Source organism: Micrasema longulum, unplaced genomic scaffold, assembly GCF_059751315.1.
Source record: "Micrasema longulum isolate JH-2025_06_02 unplaced genomic scaffold, ASM5975131v1 h1tg000040l, whole genome shotgun sequence".
NCBI classification, from domain to species: Eukaryota; Metazoa; Arthropoda; class Insecta; order Trichoptera; family Brachycentridae; genus Micrasema; species Micrasema longulum.
The window spans coordinates 904,436-918,048 of NW_028277247.1; positions in this window are offsets into that span (position 1 = coordinate 904,436).

The window sequence follows — 13,613 nt, forward strand, 5'->3', positions numbered from 1 at the left end:
TTAAACGAAATTGTATATCAAAGGTTAAATAGTTGAATAAAATGGTAACAGAATGAAAAAAAACCTGTTTAAAGTATTTGGGTATTTACATAATGCATAATAATAAAAACACTAATGAATGAATAAATCTGTCTATTTTACAATAATTAATTTTGTCGATATTGTATATTCTTGCGGGAATCCAGCGAGATTTATTCCGAGAACGCATTTTGTAATGCCCGCCAAAGTCTCCCAATACAAGAATTTATTCTCAGCCATCCCAAATCTGTGCCTTTTGTTAATGTATGTGTGAACCAAAGAGGCCACCTGCATCAGCCTTAGGGTCGAACTACCCCTACAACAGAACTTGGACCTGGCTACCTAATTTATTCATCCCGCATGTAAAAAACCTCGTGGCGTTGGAGTCAAGATCGAGTTTGCTAGTGTAACTTTGCCTAAAAGACCCGTCAAACCACTTTTGCTTTCAGACCGAATATTATGGTAAGATCTATGCACTGCCTTTCCCTCCCTTCCCTGCTCCTTCCCTAGCCCTTCCAGTAACCCTTTCGGACCTCATGAATAACTTACCCTTTCAGCACGAGTTCCTGAGATTATCGTGCGATCGTCAAAAAACAGGTTAAATTATGGTCCGTAAAAAAAATTCGAAATAAATGTCATGTTTAAACTTTTAACATGTAATTATAGTAGATTGTATGAAATAAGTTAAATATCTTAAATACTACATACAGTTTTTTTTTACAAGTCCAGAAAAAAAAATAATTTTTGACGACATTTGTTGTGTATCAACTATTATTTATCGTTTAAATTATCTAGAACGAGGAAGTTCAACGCTACGGGAAATTAGGTACAAAAAATGTTTTCTTAAACGCGATAAAAATTAGAGCATTTAATTGTACCGCAAGGTTTCTCAAAAATGTATGAAAATAATCATAAAAATAAACTACTTTAAATGACATCACGAGTTATTAAAATCAACTAACGATTGTTGTGATAGATTTCCCGTTTCTGGGAAACCACCTTACCAATTAGGATAACTTAGCCAAGAGAACTAGTGACATCATGCGCGGAGTAATTAAAAATTTTGAAAACTTTAAAAAACCGTAGCGATTATAAAACGGTTTATAAATTATTTATATTTTTTGCTTTAGTTTGATGGTCTTTTTTTTATTTATTTATTCATGCAAAAAACATATATATTACAACCAAAAAACCCCTAACTCTATGAGGCCAAGAGCTCTGTGTTGAGTTGGCCTACAACATAATGGAAAGGGGAAGCATGTATATAATTGAATAATAGCAAAATGTATTACGTAAGAAAATACTTATATTTCAATAAACATCTGGACAACACACTAACAAATAAAAACCAAATTTTAAAAAACCCTCAATTTCCCCATTCGCAATAATAAAATAGTAATATCGACTAACATAGTTTATTTATTATCATTTAAAATTGCATTAAACATTACATTTAAAAAAATATACATTCTACAGGAAAAAGAATTGACTGTTAATTATAATTTATAAAGTTCAATCAACTTAACACTGTCATTAATCTCAAACAATCATTTTAAAGTATATTTAAGTAAAAAAAACATACGTAAAAAATTTAAAACATCATTACTATTTTCTCAATATTGTTTTATATAATTTAAACAAAATATAACCGATTGGAATCTTATATGAGTTTTTCCTAAAAATAATACTATTATGGTTTTAAAAACTCATTGAATTATAGGAAAATTGTTATAGAAAAAAGTTATATCGGAAATATCATTTTGGGAAACAAATATTATTACAATTATTATATTCCAACAACAAAAGCCTTGGTCAGTTAGTATAATGTATCTAACTGATCAAGTTTTATGTTGTCGGTACTAAAAGTAAATAAAAAATGGCGTACCTACATGGTTGATTTTAAATACGATTTTAATCCTAACTCGTAGTTTCTCTTGGTAGTTTTGTTTTTGATTATTCCACCCATACGTTATATCATTTTCAACTCTTATGTGGTTCCGATGTAACATGAGTCTATATAGAACACAAGACTTGATATTTTATCTGTTTTATTTTTTTTAAATAATCAAGTCGGATTTTAAAGGCCGAAATTACATGATTTTTCATATACATTACGAAAAATAGATTATTGAGTCTTTCAATTAATCATAAATCGCACCCCTCCTTTGCAAGCTCCCTCATCCCTTCTAGAGTGCCACAAGTCTGAATGTGTCAAACTGAGAAAAATTACTTTGAATATTTTAACATTCGCAAGTTTTCACGCCAGATCAATATAATACAATGTATTCAATAGAACTATTCTGCAATATAATATCAATAACAATAATTGTTTATTAAAAAATACCCAGTGTACTTCATTCAAAATTCTATTTAATGTCAAACTCAAACCAAAACACAGTTTTTTTTTATGGCACCCTCGACGTGGTAGTGTGATATATGCCTGTATTTTCTTACATTGTACGTAGATTTTGAAAATGTATATTATGAGTAGTAAAGATCTTATCATTATTATACAGGATGTAATTTTAACCCTATTAACCCTGTCTCATCCGAAAGCACGATGATCAGTATGAGCAAGAAGACATATTGGCACATTAAAATATTTTTTTAGAACGAATAAATTTTTTTAAAATAAAATATTTAAAAAAAACTAATAAAAAAATTACCAATCGGGTAACCTCACCTCTACCCCCCCTCCCTCACGACTCCATATTAATTCTTCAATACAAGATAAAATATTTTTAATTAAGCTTAATGCATGTTAAGACATGGTGGTGTTCGCATCTCAATAAATCTGCGTGTGATTTATAATTTTTTTGGAAATACTATATATATTGGTGAAGGTGGAAGTGTATTTTAGTATTTGCATGTTGGTGTAGTGAGTGTCCTGACGGAGAGATGGGTATGTCTCGATACAGGTAGACTAAAAAAATCAATAGGTGGTTGTATACTAAAATTAGTATAGAAAAATCAAGTTGAATTATATTGTGAAACGTCGATAAACTTTTTCCGTCACACTGTAATAAAGTGTCTGATCTTTTCGTGGCGACTATCCGGTGATACGCAAGTCCAGTGAATGACAGTGCCCACAGCTCGAAACAAAATACCCGGCATAAATTGTAAGTGTTCGATTGTCTTTCTTATTACCTTCTCGTGCATGGAGATTACCGAGCGGCCCTTAAATCGCCTGGCCTGTTGCCCTTCGTAATAAATCATGTTATTGGCCGTCTAGCGGCCTTGGAAGGACCGGTCTGGGAACTTATCCTGTCACATCTCCTCACCCCACTGGTTCTCACAAGGAGTTACTAAACTGGCACGCCAGCCAAAGGTTATTGAGAAGAGATCGCTCACTCGAAGAATTGTTCGAATCACAAATTCCACACATCACCATATTGTTTTTTATATAATACTTTAAGCAAAGTACTATTGTAATCGAATCAATATTACTGATGATTGAACTGTTAATTCCTCAGAGAAATAACTTGCTCCTGCTTAAAGAGACGCCCTTTATCTCTATTGCATAGAACAAAAGCGTTCCAAATTTTCGTATAATGGTTTTTGTCCTAATGGGCGACTCTGTTAGCTAGTGGCGTTTTATTAGCCTTAGGTTAATTTAAACTTTTAATTTAAATTTTAACTTTTAATTTTAATTTTAACTTTTAATTTTGACTTTTAATTTCAACTCTTAATTTTTACTTATTCATATGTACATCTACTACCTGCATCTAATTAAATATTGTTGGTTGTGAATTTTTACTAAGAAATAAAAATGTTCATAGAAGCATAGTGATTGAAATCTTAAATTAAAATTTTTAAAATGCCAGGAGAAATAAATACATAAACTTGCATAAAAAAATCTTCCAAAACTGTATTTCTTATCATGCTCCGTGCGCCTGTTACATATATATTTTTAAAACTTATTCATAATAGAGTAAATTTTAAAAAATGTAAATTAAAAAAATTAAAACCACCACCAATTCATTAAAATTTCCCTATAATTCAATAAAACTTTGGGAATATTTCAAAACGCTTTAGCCACCTGTTGTTTCAATACGAATGTGTGTTTATTCACGCACGGCGTCTTTAATAAATAGAAAAATGTCAATATGAATCTGTTGGTCAGTTCGGAGACAAACTTTGAGCTATACGCGCGTCGGTTTAAATTGTATTTTTTTAAAATATATAAGTCGTGATATTGGACTGTGTAAGTACATAAAAAACAAGCGTCGGCGATCCGCTAGTTTGTGTCTTAAGCCTCAACAGAAGTATACAGGCATAAACGACAATGTCCACTATTCATTATATTTGAAGATGTTATTTTAAAAATTTCAACTATTGCAAATCAATTATTTTCCAGAACATTGTTTAAATTTTTTACCGCTATTTTACTGAGATTACTGTATCTTTTAATAGAAGAAAAGCATAGATTTCCCTTTAATGCACTACCTATATGGAACTAAAAAAATATATAAATCGTGGCCCTGCCCTACCTGCAAAAAGTTATGTATGGGACATTGCGATGGTTCACCTTTATTTTTTTATTAATTACATAGGTTTACTTTGTTCCAAAAGGTGCTAAGTGAAGACCCGTGCTAAGGCTGACTAACATTATATGTTTATTTTGCATCGTATTTCAATGGACTGAAGAAAAAAATCACATTTTTTGGCGCACAAATTCTAATTTTCGTATCCCAGCGTGTTTCAAAGTTATTTGAGCCATTTTCTTTTCTCTGTCTTTTAAATAGAGCAAACAAACACAAGCATCATTTGTAGCATAAACACATTTTTCGAAAACATAATAAATCAATACCCTAATTTGCTTATTTATTTATATATTAAGGAAATCATACTCTTTATATAAATACAAGGTACAAAAGAACAATTAAAAAAAGTAAGACCGATTACAGATTTCACATTAATTTATTATAAATGCAGGAGGAGAGGAGAAAAATTAATTCAATTTTTAAAAAAAATACACAAAAATATAAATATTAAATAAAAAGTAGATAATAGGGAAAAGACATTGTATAGCTCCAATCATATTTTCCTTCCCGCTCTCTATGCTTCCATGAACATTTATATTTCTTAGTAAAAATTCACAACCAACTATAATCAGTTAGATGCAGGTAGTAGATGTACCTACATATGATTAAGTAAAAATTAAAAGTTGAAATTAAAAGTTAAAACTAAAAGGTATAATTAAAAAAAGTTAAAACCAAAAGATAAAATTAAAAGTCAAAATTAAAAGTTAAAAAGGTTAAGTTAGTTGGTTAGTTATTTGCCAAGTCTATAATATAGACCATAATTACACTATTTTTTTCGAATATTTTTTAAAATTTTTACATGTATTTGAGAAGCACTATTTTTCCCGAGCCCCAAGGTCCGCATTGGCTTCAGTTTGACAGGCCTGCGTGGCACTTCGCCAAAAATCCGGACCCTCCCCTTGTAATACATTCAAATATCTCACCCCTTTTCGTACGATCACGTTCGTCATCTGATTCTTGGAGAAATAGGTTATTTTCGTAAATGATTCACAAGATTCCTCGAGAAAATAATATACCGTACTATGCGAGTTTGGGTCATTAGAAATGTGACTAATCCAAGATGTTTTATTCCCTAGATCGAATAACTTAAAATCAACACATGAAAATCATCAATGATAATGATGATGGTATAAAATTAACATATTATTCAATTTTTTGAATTTGAATATTAATAATAAACATTAGAAGAGGGGAGTCTGCCATTATTATTGCCTTTAACTCTTAAAGTCCGCTGGCTCAAAAAATACGTGCGTGGCGGTGTTGGGTCAAACTAGAACCAGTTTTAAATGTCCCCTTTTAGGAAATTTTGTGGGTTATTTATTGTAATTTTCTTATCATTATATGCTATGAATCATGAAAAGAAGTGTGGTAAAATTTTCCGTATAATTTTTCATGATTTAGTTCAGGAAAATACATTTACTTCATTTCATTTCTTTTTTTTATTTATTTACATTGAGAACATTACAGAGTATCCAATTCATTCTCAATACATTACAAAATATGCACTTCAGATTTAATTATTAGGAAAGAGAAAAAACGTCATGTAAAATGGACATACATATTACAATTTGAATGTTGCCTTCCTAAGAGAAATCCCACTGTCATGAAAATATATCGACATCCGAGGTGATACGATTAAATAACACGATTGCTCTACCTACCGGCATAACCATTGGCAGGTTGGTTCTGCATCGTGGTAGGTAGAACAACCTGTGTTGCCTTTCTCGGAGATAATTATCAGGAACAAATAGACCGAATTAAGAATATCGGAATTATCAATGAGTTGACAAAAGCTAATATCCACTCCTCCCCGACAATGATTGGTAGCCCAGCATTCCTAGTAAGAAGTCATTCAAGAAAAGCCACGGATAATATCCATACTCCTTGAGGTACAGATAACGCAGAAATTTTTTCTGCACCCTATCGTTAAGGAATATGTGGTTCATTTGGCGACCAAATGATGGAACTAAATTCCAAGTGACTTATTTCCAAGGAATTATATAATGTTTTCAAAACCTGAATATTTGAAAAAAAATGGCATTTCTACGAACAAATCCAAGCATTTTAGGGGAGTTATTCCATAATGATATTGTATGTAGATTAAATGATAACTTAGCGTCAAACAGCACCCCGAGATCCCTGGACGTCGACGCTCGTTCAAACTTTACTCCATACAAGTAAGGAATCAGAAAATGTTTGAAATATTGTAATCCAAATACCACGAGATTCCATTTAAACATAAATAAATCTTTTTTATTTTTATACTAACGTAAACGATACATATAAACATATATAGATTAATTGCGTTTTTATTTTATTATTATGTTAACTTTGTTAAATAACTAATTTAAGGCATGTTTTACTTATTGTAAAATGTTTCCCTTGGCACGGGACACCACCAATGTAGAGAACATTATTCTGGATGAAAAAAGAATACAAACATTGTAAAAGTACAAATAAATATATATATATGTATCAATGGCGAGCTGTGAGTTTTTAAATTGGTAAGCTATGAAAATTCTGATAAAATGTCCATAGCGGTAGTTATGGCATATAAAAAACAAGTCTATTTTATATTTAATAAATAATTCCTAACAAATGGCTCCAGCGGCTAATAGTTTCAGTAAAAATATTTTCTAATGTAGCATAAACATTTGATTTAAAATATACAATTTAAAAAAACATAATTGCAAAAAAAAAAATTGGAACCCCTATGAACTCGAACTCCCGCCTGCGAAGTAAGCAACGACCCATCCGCGCAGCTATTTTGCGTTTTGGGCTATGCGTCGAAAAAGTAATTAATAAACTGGATAATTCATTAGCGTACCGGTGCATATTTGGTTAAGTCAGACTATTATAACTTGTCTTGAAATAAAACAATATTTCTTAATAAATGATATAAATGATAATAATTCAATAATTTAAAAGTATTCCTTACCGAGAACGATAGTTCACCAAACAAAACATAAATTACGTTTTAATAATCATTGTTTTATCTACTTTTATATATATATATTTTTTTTTTTTATTAAGTTTTATTCATTTTAACAAATAAGTAACATACAAAATTGTATTTTTGTTCCCGCAAAGCCGAAGCTTGTCTGCGGGTTACATTACATATTATTTTAAAAATTTATAAGTAAGTACATAGTTTAATAATAATTACAGAATAAAATATATTTATACACTTAAGTTTCACTTGAGGTTTAATAATTTTTTGACTATTTTTTTAATGAAATTAGGTTTTTTTCTTTACGATATCACATTATTATTCACAAAACGACAAAAGTTATACATTTTATAATTCTTCAAATATATTTATTCTTAACACTATACACTAGCAACGTTTTTATCATAACTCTAACTAGGTTTTAAAAGTTTAAATGGATACTGAAGAATAACCTACAATATTTAACTGTCATCGTTTGCACAAAAACGATTTACAATTAACAAAACAATTAGCGAATCTTAGTTTTTTTAAACCCACTAAAGGATTTATACTATATTATGGATTAAAATATCAATTCGTTTCGATTAAAATATCAAAATATTTATTTATTTTAAAGCAAATTTACTTTCAAACCACCGAAACATAAGTATGATCAATTACTTACTTATTATTGTAACTTCCGTGTTAAGACATATCAAATGTATTCGTTATCTCTTTCTCACACATAACGAGTGCGTATATTGTCACCTCCCTTAGACTGTCGTAAGTCAAATTGATGTATTGTAAAGAATACTAGCCCTTATGAAAAAGTGTTGAAAGACTAAATTGCATTAATGAAAGCCGCAAGATTTTACTGTAATCGCAAGTGTAATTTTTCGAACGAGATTCTAAAGTTTTAGGTTAAAGACGAATTTGAATTAGTGATTTTAAAGTGAGCAGAGTAATCTCGTGTAATCCAGTAGTAATAATTTTGGCCAATAGAGGCGCAACTGGTCGCTGTATGGAATAAAGGAATATAATAAAAATTTACCTACCCAAGAAAAGTAATATATTTTTTTGGTGATGTGTTTTTTCCTAATAATACTACAGTACTATAAAACATTACTTACGATGTCAAAAAAACATGGTAAGCTGCATGTAATGGATTATAAGGAGCATTCGCCCCTGATATGTATGTATATTCCTCTTGTGCTGGAACTGTTTTCCTCTTTCTTTAATATTTTTTTTCTTTTGGGAAACATATTCGCCAAACATATTTGCCGCCCTAGATTACATTTTGTGCACATAGCTGCCTTTTGCTTTTATTTTTTTAATATTTTTTAGGTTCTTTCTTAATGTTTATGCTTTATTTTACGTTTTGCTTCGTTTATTTTCTTATGATTCTTGTGACTCGCATGCTGTGGACAATTAGAAAGATTTACTGGCCCAGTTTTATTATGTTGTTCTGTTCGTATCTGCGGGAGTGTCGCGTGATAATTTGTTGTCCCAAAATAAATTAAAAATAAATAGAAAATGTATAATCATCATCATCATCATAAGGAAATACTTTAGAATTGCAAATGCGTCGTACCTTGATAAGGTAAGCCGATTAGTCTTACGCTTCAGATACCAGTCCAGGGACAGTAAAATATTGCGGTATTAAATCACATTTTAAACTAATATTTTACGTCGACCCTGCCAGTAATCGATCTGGGGACCTCAAGCATGGTAGTTCGTGGGCTTATTCTTACTCGTATGTAGCCATCGAGTCAAAAACACACTTCCAGGATTCTGGATCTATTTCACGCGAACTAGATTCATTCGCCTCAAAACGGGGATGAATAAATAAAAAAAAGCGTCTAAACTTTCTTTAATTTTTTAAAATGTAATATCTTTATCAAAAAATGTATTAAATTACGTTGTGTAAATATATAAATACATACTTTATTTTTATACTAAACGTTTCTGCATCTCTAATGAAGAAAAATGGGAAGATTATTTATATTAGACATTTCAAAAAATACGTTTTTTTTTAAACGTTCGCAAAAATATTTATTAAGGAAAAGATTGACTTGTGCGCAAACATAATCTTTGTAGCTTTTTTATCGAAATGAATGAAAACTTTATTTATTCTTACGTATTATATTAAAATTTAAGTCGGCCTCGTGGTGTAGTGGTCAGCGCATTTGTCCCGGTCCCGTGTTTTCACGTGGTTTACCAGCTATCTAAAAAAGTTCATTTTATTGACATCTAGTGACTTTAATTAGTACTTTTTCGCTGCTGGTAAACCACGTGAAAACACGGTACCGAGACACAACGCATGGTTATTATAATCACGTGTTTACACGGCTCTGGGATACAAAGCACAAAAAAGGAGTGAGACCATGTATATGTGCAAACATTGCAATGCGCAATGTGGCCCTCCATAATGGCCAATGTTGGCAAAACTATCACACAAACATGACTGTTTTAATTGTTTCTAAGCAATATACGAAGTTTGAATTGATTAAACCATGTTTTTTGAAAATTATGACACTTTAATGAAATCCTTCACAAAGCATGTTCATAAAAATGGGCCGGGCACTGGGTAAATTCTATGTGTATTCGGCCGGTGCTCAAAGTGTTAACATCTCGATATTTAAAAAAAATGGAATTGGTCCGTTGTAGCCGTGTACCCTTCATATTCGTTGGAAATTATGAGAATGGAAAGAAGAAATGTTCTATTTGTTCCGAGTGTTTATTTAGTATATATAAATAATTCATAAGGTAGCTCAAAATTCGCAACAATATGATTTTTAGTTTTGAGTATAATTAAAACCTGTTATTTTAATTCGGAACAATCCAAATCATATAGCTACTCAACTAATTAAAAAACCATTAATTTCACGCCATCTTCTGATTGCGATCGCAGAGAAGATTACCGAATAGCGCGCCACCTTAAATACTTCTGGTGAACAAATCGCTTCCAAGAAATTACCTTTAGGTACATACAGTTTTGATTGCATTGCGGTGGAACAAAAAATGAACTAACATACAAAATGTTTGCAGTTCAGTGAATCCGGACGAATTCGCTTTGATGCAGTCGCTTTTTTGTTACCTATTGCGGAATATGTTGTTATATTTCAGGGTGACAACTCTTTATACGTTTCTACGAACGAATTTACAGTTTACATAAAAATTCCTGTAGTTTAAAACAACGCAACCTGTATTCATTACATTTTCATTTGGTAAGTTTATTTATTTATTCATATCTTTCTCTTACAAACCATAATTAATAATAAAAATAATGTGACCTCACTGGGGTTACCCGTGCCGAGGACATTTAACAATATACTTTTTGAAATGTTTTTACATTAAAGAATAAACAAAGAAGACTAGCTTAATAAACAGAGATAATCAACAAAATATTCACAGTTTTAAAAACTAGGTATATATGTACATCTATATTATTTATATTACAAAACGCACAATAAAAATAACAAAAACCTAACATAAGCTATGCACTTGTGGAGCGGTTGATTCAATATTGGTTTGGGCGAATGAGACAATCCATTTTACTTCTATCTAGCTCCACTTTCCATTTTTTATAGCCTTTTTAAACATTTCCTCGTTACTAATTGTTTTAATAGATAGTTAGTTTATAAGTATTGACCCTAATAGTAATAATATACCATTGGCTAATAGAGTCGCTCATACGGATAAAAAACATATGATTATCAACCAAGAACTTTGCTACAGTTTACAGCAATACAATGGGACGTAGGTACTCATGTCGAGAATTGCAAGTGCAACCCGAAACCGTCCGTTACACATTTGTTGTTAAAATAAAAAAAATAAAAAACTAAAAATTTGGATCGCTTTTTATTTATTTATTACTAAGTAATACTTTTTAGAAAATTTTATATATTTATCTGGTTGGAAGAAAGGGGCATTAATTGACATTGTGACTCTGGCCAACGTAAAAAATTATGCGCCCATAAACAACTTTATCATGCTTTTTTCCCGTCCGTATCCGAGCAGATTGCGAATACAGTTATTCGTATGAAAGTGAGCCTAGTTTGTGAATCCTTGGTAAGTGATTTTTATGTGATGGCTACTTTTAGGTAAAAAAAAAACCTGTAAAAGTAAATCGAATGGAGATAAGTCCGCCTCGTGGTGTAGTGGTTGGGACGTTCGCCTACCATGGTTGAGGTCTCATTTCGACCGCAATACGCGACTGCAATATTTCTCTGTCTATTGACTGGTGCCTTAAGCGTTAGACTGATCATCTTATATTCATGCAACAGATTATTGAAATACGCTGATCGAGATACGATGATGAGGTTCACAACAGTTAAATTAGCAATAATATGACTTTTTAATTCGTTCATTAAATAACCACATTTTGTAAATAATGTCATATAAATAATAAACAAATAATTTAAAAATAGTACCGAAAATATTGTTTACGAAATAATCAAATGAATAATACACGTTTCTCAAATAACCGAAAGGGGTCATTATTCAGCGTATTCGGTGAATCTGACCAATTTAATAACGATTAAGTTCAATCTCGTGAATATAAAGCGGATGAGTTATATTTTTACAGTTTTCTTTTGTCTACAAAGCAACGCAATCGCATGGATCGCTAATGCCTCACTAATTTAATGTTTAGTATCGTCAACTTTGACCTTATCTAGTAATAAAAGTTGTCGATTTCAATATCAAGGTGAGACAAACAAAAATGTATTAAGAGGTTATTATCAAACTTTTCAGTGGCTTTAAGGCTTGAACGCGTACCCACCCTGCCTTAGCGGGCCGTCTTCGGCCTTGATCCGCTGCCCGACCGAAGATACGAACTGTAATCCTTTTACGTCTAAATACACACACTCTTACCAGGAGCACATGACGCGATAGGCGGTAAGGTAGACCCCGCTGTCTGATTGCGCTATCGTATAGAAACAGTATTGTATCAGGAGGACATACGCCCTAGGTGATGCACGATTATCTTCGTTTCAGTCATTTCAGTTCCGCTCGGCCGCAACGCAGCGTCTAGCCGGGTGACCTTTGCGATTTTCTTATCTCCTGGTAGCATCCAATAAATATTTTTGTCCATGCAAAAGGTATTTCGTATCTTTCGCTTGCAATCTTGTTTCTGACAATCCAGTCTGATTCTCTTTCTTATACAAATTAATTTTTATTTTATGCAAATCTTAAAAATGCACTAAAAATTTGCATGCAATAAATTTGCTTTTTAGGCCTTTGTAAGCCGCATAATAATAAATATATACATATATTTATAGAAAAACTATCGAAAAATTGTTTGCCTTTGCTACATAGTTTTATGTTCTTTTTGTTCAGTTTTTAGTACATATGTTTCATATTAAACTGTTGTAATTAGCTAATTAGCTAATTATATGTAATAAATAATTTAATTAAAAGTTTTATAAAACGTTTTAAAAATTAACTGCTAAAAAAAAAAATTATTAAAAATCTACGAAACAACGGTTTTTAAATTTATAGGTATCGGAATTATCTTACCAAAATAAAAATAAATGAAACATTAAGTTGTAAATAATATTTCTCGCCGACTTTATTATAATTGTTTTTTTTATACAAAATACAGCATTTTCGACGTTGCTTTATACCTACATCAATTAAAAAAATAAAAACAAAAACACACAGTGATTACTGTTATTTTAATATTTATTATTTGTAGTAACTATAACATCTACTAGGTTAAAAAAATATGGTAAGTCTCATTTCTGTTTCAGTAAGGCAAATTCAGTGATTTGAAAAAACAAAATCAAAAATTGGACGTACTCAGAAAATATCAGTAGGTAAGTGTATTCTCGTATACCGCAAAACTGTAAGGAGACTTGAGAGAGTTAACCCAACTGGTTTAGACATAAATAACTCTGTCCCCCGCTGCTTTATGCAGATTTCCAAGCAGTAGCGACTATAATAACTAACAGCCTTCTGCGTGGACCACTCGGCCGAAGTTTAGTCTAGTCTATATTGAGGAAAGCGCACTCAACAGGCCCTTTGTGCGAGCAATATGAGCTTTCACACTATTTATATTATGAACTCGTCGCTTGAATCAATGCACTGGTTGTTCATTGCAATTATTATCAAACCGTCCG